This window comes from Chiloscyllium punctatum, chromosome 2, assembly GCF_047496795.1.
Source record: "Chiloscyllium punctatum isolate Juve2018m chromosome 2, sChiPun1.3, whole genome shotgun sequence".
NCBI lineage: Eukaryota > Metazoa > Chordata > Chondrichthyes > Orectolobiformes > Hemiscylliidae > Chiloscyllium > Chiloscyllium punctatum.
In genome coordinates, this window is record NC_092740.1 from 107,220,433 (window position 1) to 107,242,747 (window position 22,315).

A 22,315-nucleotide genomic window follows, 5' to 3' on the forward strand; every position below is an offset into this window, starting at 1 on the left:
TTCTTTGCACTTCTGTGTTCCCGAGGAGCTCCCTTACTTGATGGAATATAGTCAAAATTAACAGCAGGACATATCTTTTTTTGAGGGTGGCCATATCCTGTCTGTCTCAGGACAGTTCTCGGTTCAACTGGGAAATGCCCTGCAGCTGCAGTCTTTCAGAGGGAAAGGTCTCATCCCAGTCCCATCTGGGTCACCAAACTTCAAGTCCCTCAGCCTTTCCTCATAAGGCCTTCCCTCTATACCAGGCAACATTCCAGCAAATTTCTTCTGAACTCATTTCAAAGATTCCACATCCTTCCTCTAACGTGGTGACAAGAACCATACACAATACTCCACGTTTTGGACTATTGTACAGAGATTTGCACAGCTGCAGCATGACCGCATGGCTCCGAAACTCATCCCTCTACTAAGAAATGCTAACACACCGTATGCTTTCTTAATAATCCTATAAACCTGGGCTGCAACTTTCAGGGAGATCTCTCTGTTCATATTCACTACCAAGAATCTTACCATTAGCCCAGTACTCTTTATTCCTGTTACTCATTCCAAAGTGAATCACCTCACACTTTTTCACACTAAACTCCATTTGCCACCTCTCAGCCCAGCTCTGCAGCTTATCTATGTCCCTCTGTTACCCACAACACCTTCGGCACTATCCACAACTCTGTCAACCTTCGTGTCATCTGCAAATTTACTAACCCATCGTTCCACCCCCTCATCTAGTTCATTTGTAAAAATGACAAACAGCAGTGGCCCTAAAACAGATCCGAACTCCAGGATAAACATTTCCCATTAACCACCACCCTCTGTCTTCTTTCAGCTAGTCAATGTCTGATCCAAAACACTAAATCACCCTCAATCCCATGCCTCCATATTTTGTGCAATGCCTACTGTGGGGAACCTTATCACACACTTTACTGAAATCGAAATACGCCACATCAATGCTTTACCCTCATCCACCTGTTCGGTCACCATCTCAAAGAACTCAACAAAGTTTTTTGAGGCACAACCTACCCTTCACAAAATCTTGTTGACTATCCCTAATCAACTTAGTCCTTTCTAGATGACTATAAATCCTATCTCTTACAACCTTTTCCAACACTTTATCTATAATTGAAGTATGGCTCACTGATGTATAATTACCAGGGTTGTCTCTACGCCCCTTCTTGAACAAGGGAACAACATTTGCTATCCTCCAGTCTTCTGGCACTATTCTTGGAGACAATGACAGCATAAAGATCAAAGCTAAATGCTCTGCAATCTCCTCTCTGGTTTCCCAGAGAATCATAGGGTAAATCCTGTATGTTCCATGGGGCGTATCTGTTTCCAGAATTGCTAACACCTCCTACTTGTGCACTTCTATCCCATCTATTCTAGTAGCCTGTATCTCAGTATTCTCCTCGACAACATTGTCTTTTTCCAGTGTGAATACTGATGAAAAATATTCATTTAATGCTTTGCCTATCTCCTTTGGTTCCACACATAACTTCTCACTACTATCCTTGATTGGCCCTAATCTTACTCTAGTCATACTTTTATTCCTGATATACCTACAGAAATCCTTGATCCTATCTGCCAACAAATTCTCATGTCCCCTCCTGGATCTTCTTAGCTCTCTTTTTAGGTCTGTCCTGGCTAACTTGTAACTCTCAAGTGCCCTAACTGCAGCTTCACAACTCATCCTAATATAAGCCTTCTTCTTCCTATAGACAAGAGCTTCAATTTCTTTTTTAAATCATGGCTCTGTCACTCGATAACGTCCTCCCTGCCTGACAGGTACATACTTATCAAGAACACGCGGTAGTTGTTCGTTGTGTAATCTCCACATTTCATTTGTACCCATCCCCTGCAGTTTCCTTCCCCAACCTATGCATCATAAATTTTGCCTAATTGCATCATAATTGCCTTCCCCCAGCTATAGCTCTTGGCCTGCGGTATATACCCATCCCTTCCATTGTTAAAGTAAACATAATCAAATTGTGGTCACTATCAGCAAAGTGCTCACCTACCTCCAAACCTAACACCTGGCCGGGCTCATTACTCAGTAACAAATCCAATGTGGCCTCACCCCTTATTGGCCTGTCTACATACTGTGTTAGGAATCCATCCTGCACACATTGAACAAAAACTGACCCATCTAAAGTACTCAAATTAGAGTATTCCCAGTCAATATTTAGAAAATTAAAGTCCCTCGTAACAACTACCCTGCCAATTTCGCTCTTATCGAGAATCATCTTTGCTATCTCTTCCTCTACGTTTCTGGAACTATTGGAGACTGATAGGAAACTCCTGGTAGGGTGACCTTCCCTTAGTGTTTCTAACCTCAGCCCATGCTACCTCAGTAGACAAGTCCTCAAATGTTCTTTCCGCCACTGTAATACTGTGGCGGAACAATACCATACCTCCCCCCCTTTGACCATCTCCTCTGTTCTTACTGAAACATCTAAATCCTGGAACTTGCAACAATCATTCCTATCCCTGGTCTATCCATGTCTCCAAAATGGTCACAACATCGAAATCCCAGGTACCAACCCATGTTGCAAGTTCACCCACCTTATTCTGGATGCTCCTGGTGTTGAAGTAGACACCACACTACAAACCAACTTCTTGCTTTCTGGTGCCCTCTTGCAACCTTAAAACCTTATTTCTGACCTCACAACTCTCAACATCCTGTATATTGGAACTACAACTTAGATTCCCATCCCCTCGCTGAATTAGGGTTTAAACTGGAGCTGAAATGACTGACCTCCAACAACCATAACCATCTTACTTTGTGTTCGGAGTGACTCTGACCACTCATTCTATCCCCCTTCAACCCATCCCCACTGCCATCTCTTATCAATCCCCAACTTGTCTACTCAACACATTAATCATCAAGAATTAACCCATTCAATCTACCAAATTCCCCCAACCATTCAACTATCATCCAGGCCTATTTTCCAGATTCGCATTCCACCCTACAGTACCAAGGTGGGTATACTTTTCCATCTGCTTTATTAAATATTCAGGTCAAGTATTTCAAATCAGGGTCAATTCTTTCAAGTAGTCATAAAATCTGATTTTTGACTCACATTGGGCCGAAGGGCCTGTTTCCACACTGTAGGAAATCTAACCTAATCTAATTTAATTATTTTGTAATAAAAAGTACTGCAGAAGTTGGCAATCTGGAACACAGATAGAAAGTGGTGGGGAAGCTCAGTAGGTCTGCCAGCATTGAAGGAGAGAGAAATAGAGCTCAAGTTTTGAATCTGAAATGCCCTTTTATCAGAACCAAAGGAGGCTGGAAAATAAAGGTTTTTATGCTTTTGCCAAAGTGGGAGGAGGAGCAAGTAAAACAGATAGCAGGAAACTCCAGATCAAAAAGCATGGGAGACCATAGTATGGTAGAAAAGAGGTATAGATGAAAAATAAGCTTTAATAACAGAAAAATAGATTATATAAAACACTGCTTTAGTGACGGTGGTGGGGGGTGAGTGGTGAAGGGTCAGGGGGTGTAATGAAATGGAAGACATCATTCATGATTTGAAGTTGTTGAAATAATTATTGAATCCTGAAGACTGTTAAGTGGCCAAGTGGAAAGTAAGGTTCCTGGTCCCCCAGCTTGTGCTGAAAAACTGTAGTCGACCTGACACAGAAATGTTATATCAGTGCAAGATTGTTTATTGAAATGGCAAGAAACTGGAAGGTCAAGGTCATTCCTACAGACAGAGTGGAGGTGTTACACAAAGTTGTCACCCAATCTGTGTTAGGTCTCATCAATATAAGTTGATCTCTAGTTCACCTGGAAAACATGTGTATGGACAATAATCAGGGAAAAGGTAGATTGGCAAGTGTTATACCTTCTGTGATAGAATGAGAAGGTGCCCTGAAGGGAAGGAGCAGTGCTTGTGGAGAAGAGGTAGTAGAAGTGGCGAGGTGGGGAGCAAGTGGGTCACAGAGGGAATGGACTCTGCAGAATACTGTCAGTGGAGGGAAGGGAAGATGTGTTTGGGAGTGGTGAATAGCAGAGGATAATTCTTTGAATGTAGAGACTGAAAATGAAGACAAGGGAAACCCTGTCACTGTTCTGTGTGAGAGAGGTGTAGGTGATGGCAGACTGGTGGTAAATGGGTCAGTCACGGCTGAGGGCCCTCTCAAATAGATTGGCAGAATTCTTAGGGTGAGGAAAAGATAAAAAGAGGAAAACATGTTGGAAGCAACCACATGATGTCATCAGGTCAGGTGCAACAAAGATAGAGAAACCAGAAGAATGGAATGGAAAACTTACAGAAAGCAGGAAAAGTTTTTTTAAAGTTTGTATTTGCTTGGCAGTTTGTAACCTCTCAATCTCTTGTTCCTCTTCCTTCACAGTATTTTAAAAATGTGGAAAAATGGTTAGAATACATTTAGATGCTTTATGATGGTTGAAGCTACTTTTGCCATCATTATTAGTTACTTACATAAAATAGCATATTCTTTTAAACCTGAGCTGATATTTGGAGTTTTTACATTATGCATGAGATTGACACAAGGGTAGAATTGTGATGTGCATTTAAAATAATCATCCAGAAGTATGACCCTGGAAAATTATGGGCAATCAATTCAGTGCATATTCAGATAACAAACACAGGAAACATAAAGTGTAGGTATTAATAGTCAATATTACGTGGGGGAAACAATATTCTTGAACAACATGATTTCTGTAAAAGTCATTTTGGTTCATCATTCCATTACATTGTTAATGAAGAACCTCAGGCTGGAGAAAACAGAGGCCTCATGAAAAGTCCAATATTCTGTCACCATCAATATTGACAGTTGAAGGAAAGTTTGAGTTTAACCTTCAAATGCTGAGTATCCTAACATTAATTGGCCTGAATTTTGCAGTCAGCAGTAAATGAATGGAAACAACCATTCTCTACAATGAGGATTACCCTCAGATTTTCTATAAGCATTTGCACTAGAACCCATTGTGGTTAGAAAGTCCCTTTCCACAGCATGGCCCTTTCCACAGGGAATCAAGGGCTCATGGAAACATCTGTGTATCTTTTTAATCAATCAAAATGCAGAACCCTTGTTCAGACATACAGATCCTGAACTAGGAAGCATAAATGTTACATTTTCTCAATTGTCAAATCAGTTACAGAAAACAAATTAACGATTGGAAAAGAAAGATAGGAATAAGAGAGAAAAAGATATTAACAATGATCTAAAGAAATATTAGAACAACCTAAGAATACCCCCAAACTGTTAAAAGTAATAACAGATAACAATGAACAATGCAGCATAGGAACAGACCCTTCAGCCCTCCAAGGCTGCACTGCCACATTTTGTCCTTCCATGTCTTCACTTACTGGATCCGTATCCCTCTATTCCCTTCCTATTCATGTATTCATCCACGTTCTTCTTGAATGTTGTTGTTGTGTCTGCTTCCACCATCTCCTCCAGTAGCGCATTCTAGGCACTCATCACCCTGTATGTGAAAGACTTGCCTCACACATCTCTTTTAAACTTCCCTCCTCACACCTTAAAACGGTGTCCCCTAGTAATTGACCCCTCCATCCTGTGAAAAAACTTCATACTTGCTACTCTATCCATGCCATTCATAATATTATAAACTTCTATCAGGTCGCCCCCTCAACCTCCTGCATTCCAGTGAAAACAAACCCAGTCTATCCAACCTTTCATACATAGAACATAATAGCGCAGTACAGGCCTTTCAGCCCTCAATGTTTTGCCAACCTGTGACCAATCTGAAGCCTATCTATCCTACACTATTCCATTTTCATCCATATGTTTATTCAACGACCATTTAAATGTTCTTAAAGTTGGTGAGTTGACTACTGTTGCAGGCAGTGCATTCCACAATCCTACTATTCTCTGAGCAAGGAAACTACCTCTGACATCTGTCCTATATCTACCACCCCTGAAAATGTGTTGCTGGAAAAGCGCAGCAGGTCAGGCAGCATCCAAGGAACAGGAGAATCGACGTTTCGGGCATAAGCCCTTCTTCAGGAAGGCTTATGCCCGAAACGTCGATTCTCCTGCTCCTTGGATGCTGCCTGACCTGCTGCGCTTTTCCAGCAACACATTTTCAGCTCTGATCTCCAGCATCTGCAGTCCTCACTTTCTCCTCCTATATCTACCACCCCTCAATTTAAAGCTACGTCTCCTCATGCTCGCCACCACCGTCTGAGGAAAAAGGCTCTCACTGTCCACCCTATCTAACCATCTGATTATCTTATATGTCTCAATTAAGTCACCACTCAAACTTCACCTCTCTAACAAAAACAGCCTCAAATTCCTCAGCCTTTCCTCATAAGACCTTCCCTCCATATCGTAAATATCCTCTGCACCCTTGCCAAAGTATCCACACCCTTCCTATAATGCGGAGACTAGAACTGTATGCAGTACTCCAAGTGCGGCTGCACCAGAGTTTTATACAGCTGCAGCATTAGCTTGTGACTCCAAAACGCAACCCTTCTACTAATAAAACCTAACACACGGTATGCCTTCTTAACAACCCTATCAACCTGGGTGGCAACTTTCAGGGATCTGTACACATGAACACTGAGATCTCTCTGCTCATCCACACTACCAAGAATCTTACCATTATCCCAGTATTCTTTATTCTTGTTGCTCCTTCCAAAGGGAATTACTGCACACTTTTCCACATTAAACTGCATTTACCACCTCTCAGCCCAACTCTGCAGCTCATCTATGTCCCTTTGTAACCTGCAACGTTCTTCACCGACCTTAGTGTCATCTGCAAATTTACTAACCCATTCTTCTATGTCCTCATCTAAGCTATTTATAAAAATGACAAACAGCAGTGGCCCAAAACAGATCCTTGTGGTACACCACATGTAACCACCTTCATCCCCTCCCCCACTCACCCATTGTACTCTATGCTGCTTTCTCCCCACCCCCATCCTCCTCTAGCTTATCTCTCCATGCTTCAGGCTCACTGCCTTTATTCCTGATGAAGGGCTTTTGCCCGAAACATCGATTTCGAAGCTATTTGGATGCTGCCTGAACTGCTGTGCTCTTCCAGCACTACTAATCCAGAACATGTAACCAAACTCCACATTTCCCATTAACCATCACCCTCTGTCTTCCTTCAGCTAGCCAATGTCTGATCCAAACCACTAAATCATCCTCAATCCCATGCCCCGTATTTTGTGCAATAGCCCACCATGGAGAACCTTATCAAACACCTCATTGAAATCCATATACATCACATCAACTGCTTTACTCTCATCCATCTGTTTGGTCACCATCTCAAAGAACTCAATAAGGTTTGTGAGGCATGACCTACCTTTCACAAAACTGTGCTGACTATCCCTAATCAACTTATTCCTCTCTAGATGATTATAAATCCTATCTCTTACAACCTTTTCTGACTCTTTATCTACAACTGAAGTAAGGTTCACTAGTCTGTAATTACCAGGGCTGTCTTTACTTCCCTTCTTGAACAAGGTGACAACATTTGCTATCCTCCAGTCTTCTGGCACTATTCTTGTAGACAATGGCAACGTAAAGATCAAAGCTAAAGGCTCTGCAATCTCCTCCCTGGCTTCCCAGAAAAGTCTAGGATAAATCCCATCTGGCTCAGGGGGCTTATTCACACTTTCTAGAATTGCTAACACCTCTTCCTTGTGAACGTCAATCCCGTCTAGTCCAGTAGCCTGTATATCGGCTTCCAGGAGCTGCAGCTGAAGACACTTCTTGCACACGTACAGGTCCTGGGGCACTGAAAATGTGCCCAGCTTCCCACACCGAGCAAGAGCTGCAGACTATGATTTGGAGCTCTCCTGCTATGTCCTACCTGCTTTACCTTAGTTAATCCTTACAATATCGAATATTTTTAATATTAAATTGAAGCTGCTGGTGCCCTGATAACAATTGCTAAAAAATTTAACTGCTACATACCAACAGTTTCCAGAAGCTGTTTAGGCTCACACTTCTTTCCCTGCTGGAACTCTCACTGTCGGCCTTCCTCTCACAATTTTCTGTCTCCTCTCCTCTGAACCTTACCTCTCCTGCTTGTTTGGTTAGAGGATGAAGGAGGGATTGAAATATGACAGAAATGACTCTGAGGAAGAAACATCTAAACTCAAAACATTAGCTTGCTCTGTCTCCATTTACGCTGCCTAATCCTCTGAAATCTCCAGCATTTGTCATTTTTCACTACAGTAAGGTAAGGTTTGGGCTGACCACGCCTTAACACCAGGTCCTTCCATGGTGCCCTTCATATCTAAACTGACTACAAAATCCACTCCCAGAATGCAAATGAAAAATGCCTCTGGTTGGATGTTCTTCCTGTTGCTTGTCATCAAGGATAATCTTCCACAATGCCCTTCACACCCATATTCAAACTTGACTCCTGGATTTTTTTTGTTAGTATCAGAAACTGATGTTTTAGCACTATCTGGTTGGATGCTCTTCCTCCCGCTTGTCACCGCTAATGGTCTTCACACCTGTGCTGACTGCAAACTCCACTCCCAGAATGCAAATGGGCAATGTCTCAGCACCCTCTGGTTGTTTTTTTTAAACGTAATAGAACAATGCTACACTGGATTTATTTCAATGCAAGGGGTCTAACAGGGAAGGCAGATGAACTCAGGGCATGGTTAGCAACATTGGACTTGGATATCATCGCAATTACAGAAACATGGCCCAGGGATGGGCAGGACCGGCAGCTTAATGTTCCAGGATACAAATGCTACAGGAAGGATAGAAAGGGAGGAAAGAGAGGAGGGAGAGTGGCATTTTTGATAAGGGATAGAATTACAGCTGTGCTGAGGGAGGATATTCCTGGAAATATATCCAGGGAAGTTATTTGGGTGGAAATGTGGGCAGCACGGTGGCACAGTGGTTAGCACTGCTGCCTCACAGCGCCAGAGACCCGGGCTCAATTTGCACATTCTCCCCGTGTCTGCGTGGGTTTCCTCCGGGTGCTCCGATTTCCTCCCACAATCCAAAAATGTGCAGGTTAGGTGAATTGGCCATGCTAAATTGCCCGTAGTGTTAGGGGAATGGGGTAAATGTAGGGGAATGGGTCTGGGTGGGTTGCATTTCGGCAGGTCGGTGTGGACTTGTTGGGCATAAGGGCCGGTATCCACACTGTAAGTAATCTAATCTAATCTAATTTAATCTAACCGAAGTAAGAAAGGGATGATCACCTTATTGGGATTGTATTATAGATCCCCTAGTCAGAGGGAAATTGAGAAACAAACTTGTAAGGAGAGCTCAGCTATCTGTAGGAATAATAGGGCAGCTATGGCAGGGGATTTTAACTTTCCAAACATTGACTGCCATAGTGTTAAAGGTTTAGATGGAGAGGAATTTGTTGAAGTGAGTACAAGACAATTTTCTTATTCAGTATGTGGATATACCTACCAGAGAAGGTGCAAAACTTGGCCTACTCTTTTGGAAATAAGGCAGGGTAGGTGACTGAGGTGTCAGTGGGGGAGCACTTTGGGGCCAGTGACCATAATTCTATTTGTTTTAAAATCGTAATGGAAAAGGATAGACCAGATCTAAAAGTTGAAGTTCTAAATTGGAGAAAGGCCAATTTTAACGGTATTAGGCAAGAACTTTCGAAAGCTGATTGGGGGCAGATGTTCACAGGTAAAGGAACGGCTGGAAAATGGGAAGCCTTCAGAAATGAGATAACAAGAATCCAGAGAAAGTATATTCCTGTCAGGGTGAAAGGAAAAGCTGGTAGATATAGGGAATGCTGGATGACTAAAGAAATTGAGGGTTTGGTTAAGAAAAAGAAGGAAGCTTATGTAAGGTATAGACAGGATAGATCGAGTGCATCCTTAGGAGAGTTTAAAGGAAGTAGGACTATACTTAAAAGGGAAATCAGGACGGCAAAAAGGGGACATGAGATAGTTTCAGCAAATAGAATTAAGGAGAATCCAAAGGGTTTTTAGATTAGATTAGATTCCCTACAGTGTGGAAACAGGCCCCCTCGGCCCAACCAGTCCGCACCGACCCTCCAAACAGTTTCCCTAATGCACCTAACACTATGGGCAATTTAGCATGGTCAAGACTTTACAAATACATTAAGGACAAAAGGGTAACTAGGGACAGAATAGGGCCCCTCAAAGATCAGCAAGGCAGCCTTTGTGTGGAGTCACAGAAAATGGGGGGGATACTAAATGAGTATTTTGCATCAGTATTTACTGTGGAAAAGAATATAGAAGATATAGACTGTAGGGAAATAGATGGTGACATTTTGAAAAATGTCCAGATTACAGAGGATGAAGTGCTGGATGTCTTGAAACAGGTAAAGGTGGATAAAGCCCCAGGGCCTGATCAGGTGACCCGAGAACGCTGTGCGAAGCTAGAGAACTGATTGCTGGGCCTCTTGCTGAGATATTTATATCATTGATAGTCACAGGTGAGTTACCAGAAGACTGGAGGTTGGCAAACGTGGTGCCACTGTTTAAGAAGGGTGGTTTAGACAAGCAAGGGAACTATAGACCAGTGAGCCTGACCTCGGTGGTGGGCAAGTTGTTGGAGGGAGTCCTGAGGGACAGGATGTACTTGTATTTGGAAAGGCAAGGACTTATTTGAGATAGTCAACATGGCTTTGTGTGTGGGAAATCATGTCTCACAAACTTGATTGAGTTTTTTTGAAGAAGTAACAAAAAAGATTGATGAGGGCAGAGCGGTAGATGTGAACTATGTGGACTTCAGTAAGGCGTTCGACAAGGTTCCCCATGGGAGACTGATTAGCAAGGTTAGATCTCATGGAATACAGGGAGAACTAACCACTTGGATATAGAACTGGCTCAAAGGTAAAAGACAGAGGGTGATGGTGGAGGGTTGTTTTTCAGACTGGAGGCCTGTGACAAGTGGAGTGCCACAAGGATCGGTGCTGGGTTCTCTACTTTTTGTCATTTACATAAATGATTTGGTTGTGAACATAAGATGTGCAGTTAGTAAGTTTGCAGATGACACCAAAATTAGAGGCGTAGTGGATAGCAAAGAGGGTTACCTCAGATTACAACAGGATCTGGACCAAATGGGCCAATGAGCTGAGAAGTGGCAGATGGAGTCTAATTCAGATATCTGTGAGGTGCTGCATTTTGGGAAAGCAAATCTGAGCAGGACTTATACACTTAGTGATAAGGTCCTGGGGAGTGTTGCTGAACAAAGAGACCTTGGAGTGCAGGTTCATATCTCCTTGAAAATGGAGTCGCAGGTAGATAGGATAGTGAAGAAGGTGTTTGGTATGCTTTCTTTTATTGGTCAGAGTATTGAGTACAGGAATTGGGAGGTCATATTGCGGCTGTACAGGACATTGGTTAGGCCACTATTGGAATATTGCGTTCAATTCTGGTCTCCTTCCTATCGGAAAGATGTTGTTAAACTTGAAAGGGTTCAGCAAAGATTTACAAGGATGTTGCCAGGGTTGGGGGATTTGAGCTATAGTGAGAGGCTGAACAGGCTGGTGCAGTTTTCCCTGGAGCATCGGAGGCTGAGGGGTGACCTTATAGAGGTTTACAAAATTATGAGGTGCGTGGATATGTTAAATAGGCAAAGTCTTTTCCCTGGGGTCGGGGAGTCCAGAACTGGAGGGCATAGGTTTAGGGTGAGAGAGGAAAGGTATGAAAGAGACTTATGGGCAATGTTTTCACACAGAGGGTGTTACGGGTATGAAATGAACTGCCAGAAGAAGTGGTGGTGGCTGATACAATTGCAACATTTAAGAGGCGTTTGGATGTGTATATGAATAGGAAAGGTTTGGAGGGATATGGGCCAGGTGCGAGCAGGTGGGACTAGATTGGGTTGGGATATCTGGTCGACATGGACGGGTTGGACCGAAGGGTCTGTTTTCATGCTATACATCTCTGTGACTCTATGAACAATGTAATAAAAATAATTAAATTCTCAGCAGATGGAACTCCCTAGTTTTAAAAGTTAGTTTTCCATGACAGAATGGAAAGTTAACAATTAATCAGAGTTGTTATGTTATTAATAATATACTTGCATTGGAATATTGAATTCAAAGAGTATCATGTAAGTGCAGCTCTTCCATGTCTTTCCACGTAATTCACTGCTCAGTGTCTTGGTGAGACAAACATGCAACATCGCTTCTGAGGGAGAAGGGCAATTTGGACAGCAACTTCTTGACCTCCAGATTAAACTGCACTTATGTGGTCACTGAATGTTGTTGTTCATGATGTGCTTATTTGGTAGTCAGCGTGATCAGCTCACTGATACTTTTATAGCAAACTCTTCGACTTTTTTGCCCAACTAGCATGTAAACATTTTAAAATCATTCATTGAAGTGTTATTACAAATTTTAAATTAGGAAGTGAGAAAAAGTGATTTGAAACTTACCACTAATTTATTTGATAACAAATTAATTGGGCTATATTTATTTTACTAAGCGCAAGTTCCTTTGAGTTTTTTTGGAGGGTTCCTCATCATGAAGTCTCATGAGTTTTCTGTCATTTATCTTACTAAAGTTGCCTCATTAATGGCCACATGGTGTCCCTCATGTCCAATTCCATCTCCACCATATTATGACTGGTCCTTGAACAATTTAGCTCTGACTGGATATTTGCTAAAAGTGCACTCAGATAAGAATCATCAATTTGGAGCTGCCCTGCCAGGTTTTTAACATTTGCCCTGGACATGGCAGATAAGGGGAAATTGGTATCAGTAGACAGGATGGTATAGAATTTGGATGTCTTCTTTCTCTGGAAATGGCTGTGGAGGCCACAACAACAGACAAGGTGGTTACCATCAGTTTAGTCTCAGTTATCTGAAGGAAGAGAGAAGGTGGTGGTGGAGTTTGCTTTTCAGACTGGAAGCCTGTGACCAGTGATGTGCCACAAGGATTGGTGCTGGGTTCACAGCATTTTGTCATTTATATAAATGATTTTAATGTAAATACAGGATGAAAGAATTAGTAAGTTTGCAGATTGCACCAAAATTGTGGATAGTGAAGAAGAACGTCAGAGTACAACGGGACCTTGATCAGATGGGCCGGTCAACCAAGGAGTGACAGATAGAGTTTAATTTAGATTAATACGAGGTGCTGCATTTTCGAAAGACAAGTTAAGGCAGGACTTATACACTTAATGGTAAGGTCCTGGGGAATGTTGCTGAACAAAGAGACCTCGGAGTACACACTCAAAATTTCCAGCACATCCTCCTTCTTAACGTTGACCTGTTGAGCATATCAGCCTGTTTCATGCTGTCCTCATAAATAACAAGGTCAGTCTCACTAGTGAATAATGAAGCAAAGTATTCATTAAGGACCTCCCCTATCTCCTCCAACTCCAGGCACAAGGTCCCTCCATTATCCCTGACTAGCTCTACCCTCATTCTCTTGTTCCTCGTGTAAGCGTAGAGCTCCGTGGGGTTTTCCTTAATCTTACCCGCCAATGCTTTTTCATGTCCCCTTCTAGCTCTAATCTATACTTCAGTTTCTTCCTGGCTTCCTTGTAACTCTGTAGAGCCCTGTCTGATCCTTGCTTTCTCAACCTTAAGCTTGTTTCTTCCTCTTGACTAGATGTTCCTCATCTCTTGTCATCCAAGGTCCCTTCACCTTACCATCCCTTCCTTGCCTCAGAGGGACAAACTTATCCAGCACTTGTAGTAAGTGCTCCCTAAACAACCTCCACATTTCTGTCTTACATTTCCCTGAGAATATCTGTTCCCAATTTGTGCTCTATAGTTCCTGCCTCATAGCATTTTAATGACCTCTTCTCCAATTGGATACTTACCCATACAGTCTGCTCCTATCCCTCTCCATGACTGTAAGATAGAAAGTGACACAATTAAATCTAAAACTAAGGTCCTGAATTTAAGGAAAAGTACCTTTGCTGGTATGAAGCATGCAATGGCTAGAATAGGCTGACCTATTTAAGGGGTTGACAGTGGGTAGGCAATGGCAGACATTGAAAGAATACATGGATGAACTACACCAATTGTATATTCCTATCTGGCTTTAGAGTAAAACAGGGAAAGTGGCTAACAAAGGAAATCAGGGATAGGGTTACAGCCAAAGAGGAGGCATATAAATTGGCCAGAAAAAGCAGCACACTTCAGGACTGGGAGAAATTTAAAATTCAGCAGAGGAGAATAAAGGACTTAATTTAGAAAGGGAAAATAGAATATGAAAGTAACTTTGTGGAAAACATAAAAATTGCCTGCAAAAGCTTCTATAAATATGGGAAGAGAGAAAGACTGGTTAAGACCAATATAGGTCCCTTGCAGATAGAATCAAGTGAATTCAGAATGGACAACAAAGAGATGGCAGGCCAGTTGAACAAATACTAAGGGTAAATATACTCATGAGTACTCCTCCTTTTACCTGGTTTGTGCTACCCTTCTGCTTTTTGCTTTTGTTCTATTCATGGGCATCGCTAGTTCAGCCAGAATACTGCTCCTCCCTAACTGTCCTGGTGGACCCTTATCAAACCACTGCAATCCTTTCTTCTGCTTTATTTTTGTCAGCATCACAGACTCATATCTATGTTCTGCCAGCATTTATATGGGTAGTGCTAGTTAAACAAAGCATGAATAACTGAGACGGAACTCCTAATAATGAAATAATCAAGCCATTGGTTTTGAAGATGTTGAATGACAGGGCTGTGATTATTCCTTTTGGAAATGTGTTCTATTCTGGGATTATCCTTTGGTAAAAAGGTTATTGATTCACTATTTTAGGAAACCAAAGATCTTTGTCATTGCTGGAGGGCACCGGATACTTGTTTCTATCAGTTTCCAACAGTCCATTCCATAATTTGTGGAACACAGTCAGTCTATTTTTCTCACTGCTTTGCTGCAATTATTCCCATTCCAAATCTATGATTGAGGATGTAACATTTCTTGCACTGATTGATGCAGAATCAGCCGCACTTTGCATCTTGCCATAAAAAGGATTTCACACATAAATTACATATTCCTGGACTGAACAAAAAATATTTGGTAAGCTCGTACTCTGATATTTTTGTTGCAATACCAAAGATTCCTCCACAGAAATCCAAGAACTCTGTGTGTTTTAGATATAATCTGCTGAATATGGAATCTCCACAGACACTATTTTAAAATGAATCACAGCGTGTCTACATCCTGAGCATTTGATGACTAAACATCAAGCTATCTGTTGGTGAATCACTTTTGTTTTGTTTTTGGTACTGTCGCCTCTCCCATTGGCCCTGTCATCTTCTCCACTTGCTGTCACCCCATCTAACCCCAACACTACTAACACTGCACGTCCTCTGAATGGCCCACTCAGTTGCTTTGGACATCTCTCCACCTGAAATAAAAATAGCAGCTGCATAATTGACTTTCCTCTTTTTTAACCTACCTCTCCTACAATAGGCTAGAAAAGATCTAGACGTGAGTCAGGGTGCCCAGAATTTGAATTTTCACCACTATGCAGACCGCATCTTGTACAGACCCCTTTAAAATTCTTCCCAAAATTATGAAAGCCACCTTTGTGCAACTGCTTTCCATTTCCTTATGTGGTGCAATTTATTCCCGTACACTATCTGACCAATCAGAGATGAGACAGGATTTGTGTAACTGACTAAAAAAAGGTCTGGTGGTGATGAGTGGTATGAATTCTGAGACTTTTTTATTCTTTAATGGGATATGGGCATCACTGGCAAGACCAATATATTTGACGACCCTCATTTACCTTGAATGGTGCAGCTTGCATTTCAGACCAGTTCAGAGGGCAATCTCAACTAAGAGACAATTTAACCATCACCCTCTGACATTCAATGGTGTTATTATCCCTGAATCTCTACATCCTGGGAGTTACCATTGACCAGAAGCTCAACTGGGCTAACCACATAAAAACAATGGCTACAAGAGCAGGTCACAGGCTAGGAATATTGTGGCTGGTAACACAGTTCCTGATTCCCCAAGGCCTATTGGCCATCTACAAGGCACAAATCAGGAGTGTTATGGAATACTCCTCACTTACTTGAATGGGTGCAGCTCCAACAACACTGAAGAAGCTTGACACGATCAGGACAAAGCAACCTGCTTGATTGGCATCACATCCACAAACATTCCCTTCCTCCATTGCTGATGCTCAGTAACAGTAGTGTATACTTATCTACCAAACATACTACAGAAATTCATCAAAGATCCTTAGACAGCACCTCCAAACCCAGAAAGACAAGGGCAGCAGTTACATTGGAATACCACCACCCGCAAGTTGCCTTCCAAGCCCCTCACTATCCTGACTTAGAAATATATTGCCTTCCGTCACTGTTGCTCGGTCAAAATTCTGGAATTCCTTAGGCATTGTATGTCTAACTACAACATGTAGACTGTAGCAATTCAGGAAGATAGCTCACCACCAACCTCTTAAGAACAATTCGAGATAGGCAATAAACTGACCAGGCACTGATGCCCATGTCCCATGAGTAAATGAAAAAAAAAGTTGAATCAATTATGTTGCTGTGGCCTGGAGTTACATATAGGCCAAACCAGATAAAGATGACACTTTTTTTTCCCCTAAAGAGAATCGGATGACAGTCAATGATTATCATCATTACTGATGCCTTTCAATTCCAGATTTATTAATTGAATTCAAATTTTACTGGCTTTCCTGTTCGGAATTGAACCTATGCTCTCAGAATATTAGTCTGGGTCTCTGAGTTATTAATCCAGTAATATTATTACTATGTTGTCATCTATCCATTTGTGTCTTCATTTCCAAGTCTGCCATCCTTAAATCGATTCTCCTTCTGATTCACAGCAACATCTCACTGATGGAGAACCAATGCACTTAACCTACACATCCCTGAACACTATGGGCAATTTAATATGGCCAATTCACCTAACCTGCACACCTTTGGATTGTGGGAGGAAACCAGATCACCCAGAGGAACCTGCACAGACATGGGGAGAATATGCAAATGCCACACAAACAATCGCCCAAGGTTGGAATTAACCCAAGTCCCTTGTACTGTGAGGCAACAGCACTAACCACTGAGTCAGCATGCCACGACAAGTTTGTTGCATTAGTGTGAGCCTTTGAGGGTAAGGCAGTAAGTGAAGCATAAACCTGCCTCTCTGCTAATACTCTGTCCTCGGTGACGACTTGCCCTGTGGCCAGCCTGCCAATCTCAAGGCCCCCTCTTGAATCAGCATAGAAGGTGCCGAGTAGACCACACCATTTCAATCAACTCCACTCCTAAGCGTTGTGTGATTATTATTCCTGCAGGGTGTAGATACAGGTTGCTAAGTCAAGTGATGCTTGTAATCTGAACCTCCTGAATCACATATATCTCTCCTGGCAATGTTAACATCCTTAAAAAGCTAAAGCGCTGTGAGCACTTTGCTTGTGTGTGGCTGTAATGCAAGTTTTCTGGGTGATGAAGTGCTTTTCAAGTGCCTCTAGCCAGAAGTTGGCTCAGTATGCATTTACTTTGTCCCTGTCAGCTGTGCATTATGTCATACACAACTTATGAAACCAAAGAAAATTGTTGAAGTGCATCTCAGATGGACCCAGACTCACTATGGCTGCTGACCTCTTGAGCAAACTCAAGCATGCCTATTTGTTATGGCTGGCATTCCTTCTCCTGCAACTCTCTGGATATAACACATCTGTCTGTTCTAGCTCTCAACACCTATACCACACCTTCCAACTGATGGACTGTAGGGTTGGCCTGAGCGCTTGCTCATTCTGTGTTGGTCCAGCTGAACACTGCTGATCAAGGGCACTCCACGTCGAGTTCCTGTCTCCTAAATTCTCCTACTGACCCTAATTGTGTAGCTAGACATCAAATGGTTAAAATTCTATAAAATTCTGCTGGATATTGTACAATAATCTCGTGCATCGCTACGTCTTGAAGTCTGGTTCCCAACACCATCAGGAAGATTCAACCTATTATCTTTAAAGTAGAATAACTATCATCTTGCTCATTCAACACTTTTCTGTCTCTCATAATCTGCTCTTCTGATACAGTTGATTACAAAAAGGAGTTCTAACATCTTAAATGACTTGCTGTATAGCTCAGTGATAGTATCCTTATAAGAAGCCAACACTAATTTTAGTGTCTTGTTTCTAAACAAATAAACTTCACAGAAACATAGCACACCCAGCCAGAAGCATTCAGTGTTTCTCTGCACACAGACTGAATTCCCTAAATCTTGTTAAGCCAGTTTTCATGCCAAATGTACAACCCTGGAGCTGTTGAATGCAACTGCCATTATGAACAGCAGTCCAAGTGTATCATTTGATGGGAGGAGTATGTGAATTCCACTTGTAACATTGTAATTAATGAGGCATTCCAGATTTAATCTGTGTCATAAAATCACACCATCACAGTTTACCTCAATGCTATCCAACATCTATCTCAAATCATGTATCTGTCTTCTCATCAGTAGAGATACCTTGCATGTTCATGTGTGAAATAAACAGACAACTCTGAGACCCTAAACACCGTTGTACATGTGGAGCTATTTATGTGGGAGCTTGCAGAAACACGCTCAGTGGCCTTTTGAGTTTCAGAAGAAACCAGAGTTACTTGTTAATGAGGTAATGCTAATCTCCTTCAAAGGCATTGGCCAGGAAAACATAGCTACAATACATAATTCATAGTAAACATATTTATTCATGGATCAGGAATAACAATTGCCAAGATTGCTGATCTTGTGTTCTCTCAGATCTGTTAGGAGGTTTTCTAGAGCCTAGAGAGTCTCTAGAGTTTTACTTTACAATGAAGTAGATATATTGAGAGTCTACAATAATCATATTTGTATATTGTCACGATCTCATGTCCCCTCTTAATCTTCTTTGTTCTAAAGAAAGCAATCCCAGTGTGTCCAATCTCTTTTCATAAGTGAAAGTTTTCAGCCCAGGCAACATCCTGATAAATCTCCTGTGCCCTCTTTCCAGTGCTATCACGTCCCTCTTATGGTGTGGATTTCAGAAGTACTCCAGCTGTGGCCTAACCAATGTTTAAACAGTTCCAGAATAACCTCCCTGCTCTTAAACTCTCTGCCTCAAATAATAAAGGCAAGTATGCAATATGCCTTCTTAACCACTTTATCCAACTGTCCTGATACTTCAAGAGACTGGTATACATGCATACTAAGATGTGTCTGATTCTCTGTGCTTCCCAGGGTTTACCATTCTTTGTGTATCCCTTGCCTTTTTTTTTGTGTTGCCCAAGTGCAGAATCTCACATTTATTCAGATTGAATTCCAATATTCCACTTCTTCCACAAATTGCCACAAATACAAAATCTGATTGATTCAGTTTCCAGGATGGTTAATGTCTGAGTATAGTAAAAGAACATCACTCTAAGTTTCTTCAAATGCTAAGAAAATAAAAATAAATTTATTTTGTAAGGTGGTAAAGGAAAAGACAGTCATGAATCTTAACAAGAAGATACTTATCTTTAACAAAACGTTGTTTCTTGTGTGATAGCAAGTAGCTACAAGGTACCTTACTATGCCAGAAATTGCTCTGAAGGCTATGAGGGCCCCTATGGATATTGATCAACATTCCATGGAATATTAAGAGGTTCTTCCCCATACCCACCCAAGCCAGTATGGTTCTGGAGGTCTTAAAACACATAAAGGGAGATAAATCCCAAGGATCCGATCAAGTGTGTCTCAGGTCATTGTGGGATGCTAGGGAAAACATTGCAGAAATTGTATGATCAACAGCCACAATTGAGGTGCCAGAAGACTGGAGGATGGTTAATGTTGTGCCATTATTTAAGAAGGGCAGCAAGGAGAAGCTGGAGAAATACAGACTGGGCAGCCTGACATCAGTGGTGGCTAAGTACTTGAAGGAGATTCTGAGAGACAGGATCTACATGCATTTGGAAAGGCAAGGCCTGATTAGGATAGCCAGCATGGTTTTGGTGTATGAGAAATATGTCTCAAATTTGAATTAGGTTTTCTGCAGAGGTGACCAATAAAATAGCTAATAGCAGAGCAATGGACATTGTCTATATTGTCTACAGACTTTAGCTAAGCTATCAACAACGTTCTGAATGGTTGACTGGTTAGTAAGGTTAGATCATATAGGATCCAGGGAGAGCTAGCTAGTTGAGTACAAAATTGGCTTGATGGTAGAAGACAGCAGATAGTGATAGAGGGTTGTTGTTTAGACTGGAGGCCTGTGACTAGCAGTGTGTCACATAGATTGATGTGGGTTCACTGTCATTTATATAAATGATTTGGATGAAAATATAGAACGCATGGTTAGTAAGTTTGTGGATGACACCAAAATTGGTAGTATAGTGGACAGTGGCGAAGGTTACTGAAGAATACACAGGATCTTGGTCAACTGGGCCTGTGGGCTGAAGTCTGGCAAGTGGAGTTTAATTTAGAGAAAAACTAAATGTTGCAGTGTGGTAAGACAAACCAGGGCAGGACACAATCTAGACACACAGGGCCTTACCACACAATGGTAAGGCCCTGGGTTTTGCTGTTGAACAGTGAGACCTAGGGATGCAGGTAGATTTTTCCTTTAAAATGGTTTCACAGGGAGGGAAGGTAGTGAAGAAGATGCTCACCTTCATCAGTCAGAGCACTGAGTACAGGAGTTAGGACATCATGTTACAGCTGTACAAAACACATTTGGAGTAGTGTATAATGCTGGTCACTCTGTGAAAGGAAGAATATTACAGAAATAGAAAGAGTGCAAAAAAGATTGACTTGGAGGTTACCAAGACTGTTGGTTTTGAGTTATAAGGAAAGGATGGATAAGCTATGACTTTTTTTCCCTGGACCATGGGAGGCTAAGAGGTTTACAAAATTATGGGGGGAATAGATAAAATGAATAGTCAAGTCTTTTCCTCAGTGTAGGGAACTCCAAAATTAGAGGGCATAGGTTTTGGTGAGAGGAGAAAGATTTAAAAGGGACCTGAGTGGCAACTTTTTTCACAAACAGGCTGGGAGAGGTAAATACAATTACCAACATTTAAAAGATGTTTGGACAGGAAGGATTTAGAGGGACTTGGGCCAAACATAAGCAAATGGGACTAGTTCAGTTCAGGAAACCTGGTTGGCATAGACAATTTGGGCCAAAAGGTTTGCTTCCGTTTTATATGATTTTATGACAACATCAGTTTGGGTGACACTTAGTACAACCTCCAACAATAATCTTTTCAAAACCATTACCTTATAGAACACTGAGGACAAGCAAAAATGGACACCAATATGAAAAAACTCCAAGTATTAACTGCAATTAAATGTAATACTTAAATTCGCTGAAGGTAAATAGAGCTATTTACTGAGACATTACACCACTCAATGATGCAGTTAGTGCTGATAGTATGTTACATTCTGTAAATTGACATGCTGCCTGCATCTGAAGCCATGAGCCCAGGTTAATCATGCATTGTGATCATAGAACATAGAATATAGAAAAATACAGCACAGTACAGGCCCTTTGGCCCTCGATGTTGCGCCGATCCAAGCCCACCTAACCTACACTAGCCCACTATCCTCCATATGCCTATCCAATGCCCATTTAAATGCCCATAAAGAGGGAGAGTCCACCACTGCTACAGGCGGGGCATTCCATGAACTCACGACTCGCTGAGTAAAGAATCTACCCCTAACATCTTTCCTGTACCTACCACCCCTTAATTTAAAGCTATGCCCCCTCGTAATAGCTAACTCCATACGTGGAAAAAGGTTCTCATGGTCAACCCTATCTAAACCCCTAATCATCTTGTACACCTCTATCAAGTCACCCATAAACCTTCTTTTCTCCAATGAAAACAGCCCCAAGTGCCTCAGCCTTTCCTCATACGATCTTCGTACCATACCAGGCAACATCCTGGTAAACCTCCTCTGCACCCGTTCCAGTGCCTCCATATCCTTCCTATAGTATGACGACCAAAACTGCACACAATACTCCAGATGCGGCTGCACCAGAGTCTTATACAACTGCAACATGACCTCAAGACTCCGGAACTCAATTCCTCTACCAATAAAAGCCAGTACGCCATATGCCTTCTTCACCGCACTATTTACCTGGGTGGCAACTTTCAGAGAACTGTGTACATGGACACCAAGATCTCTCTGCTCATCCACACTACCAAGTATCCGACCATTAGCCCAGTACCCTATCTTTTTGTTACTCATTCCAAAATGAATCACCTCACAATTACCCACATTGAACTTCATTTTCCACCTTTCTGCCCAGCTCTGCAGCTTATCTGTATCCTGCTGTAACCTGCCACATCCTTCCTCACTGTCAACAACTCCACCGACTTTCGTATCATTAATATTTGTGTTATTTTCAACACTTTCAATTTTGTTCTTATAAGTGAAGAGAACTTTTCAGATTCAGAATAGGAAGCATAATTTTATTTTC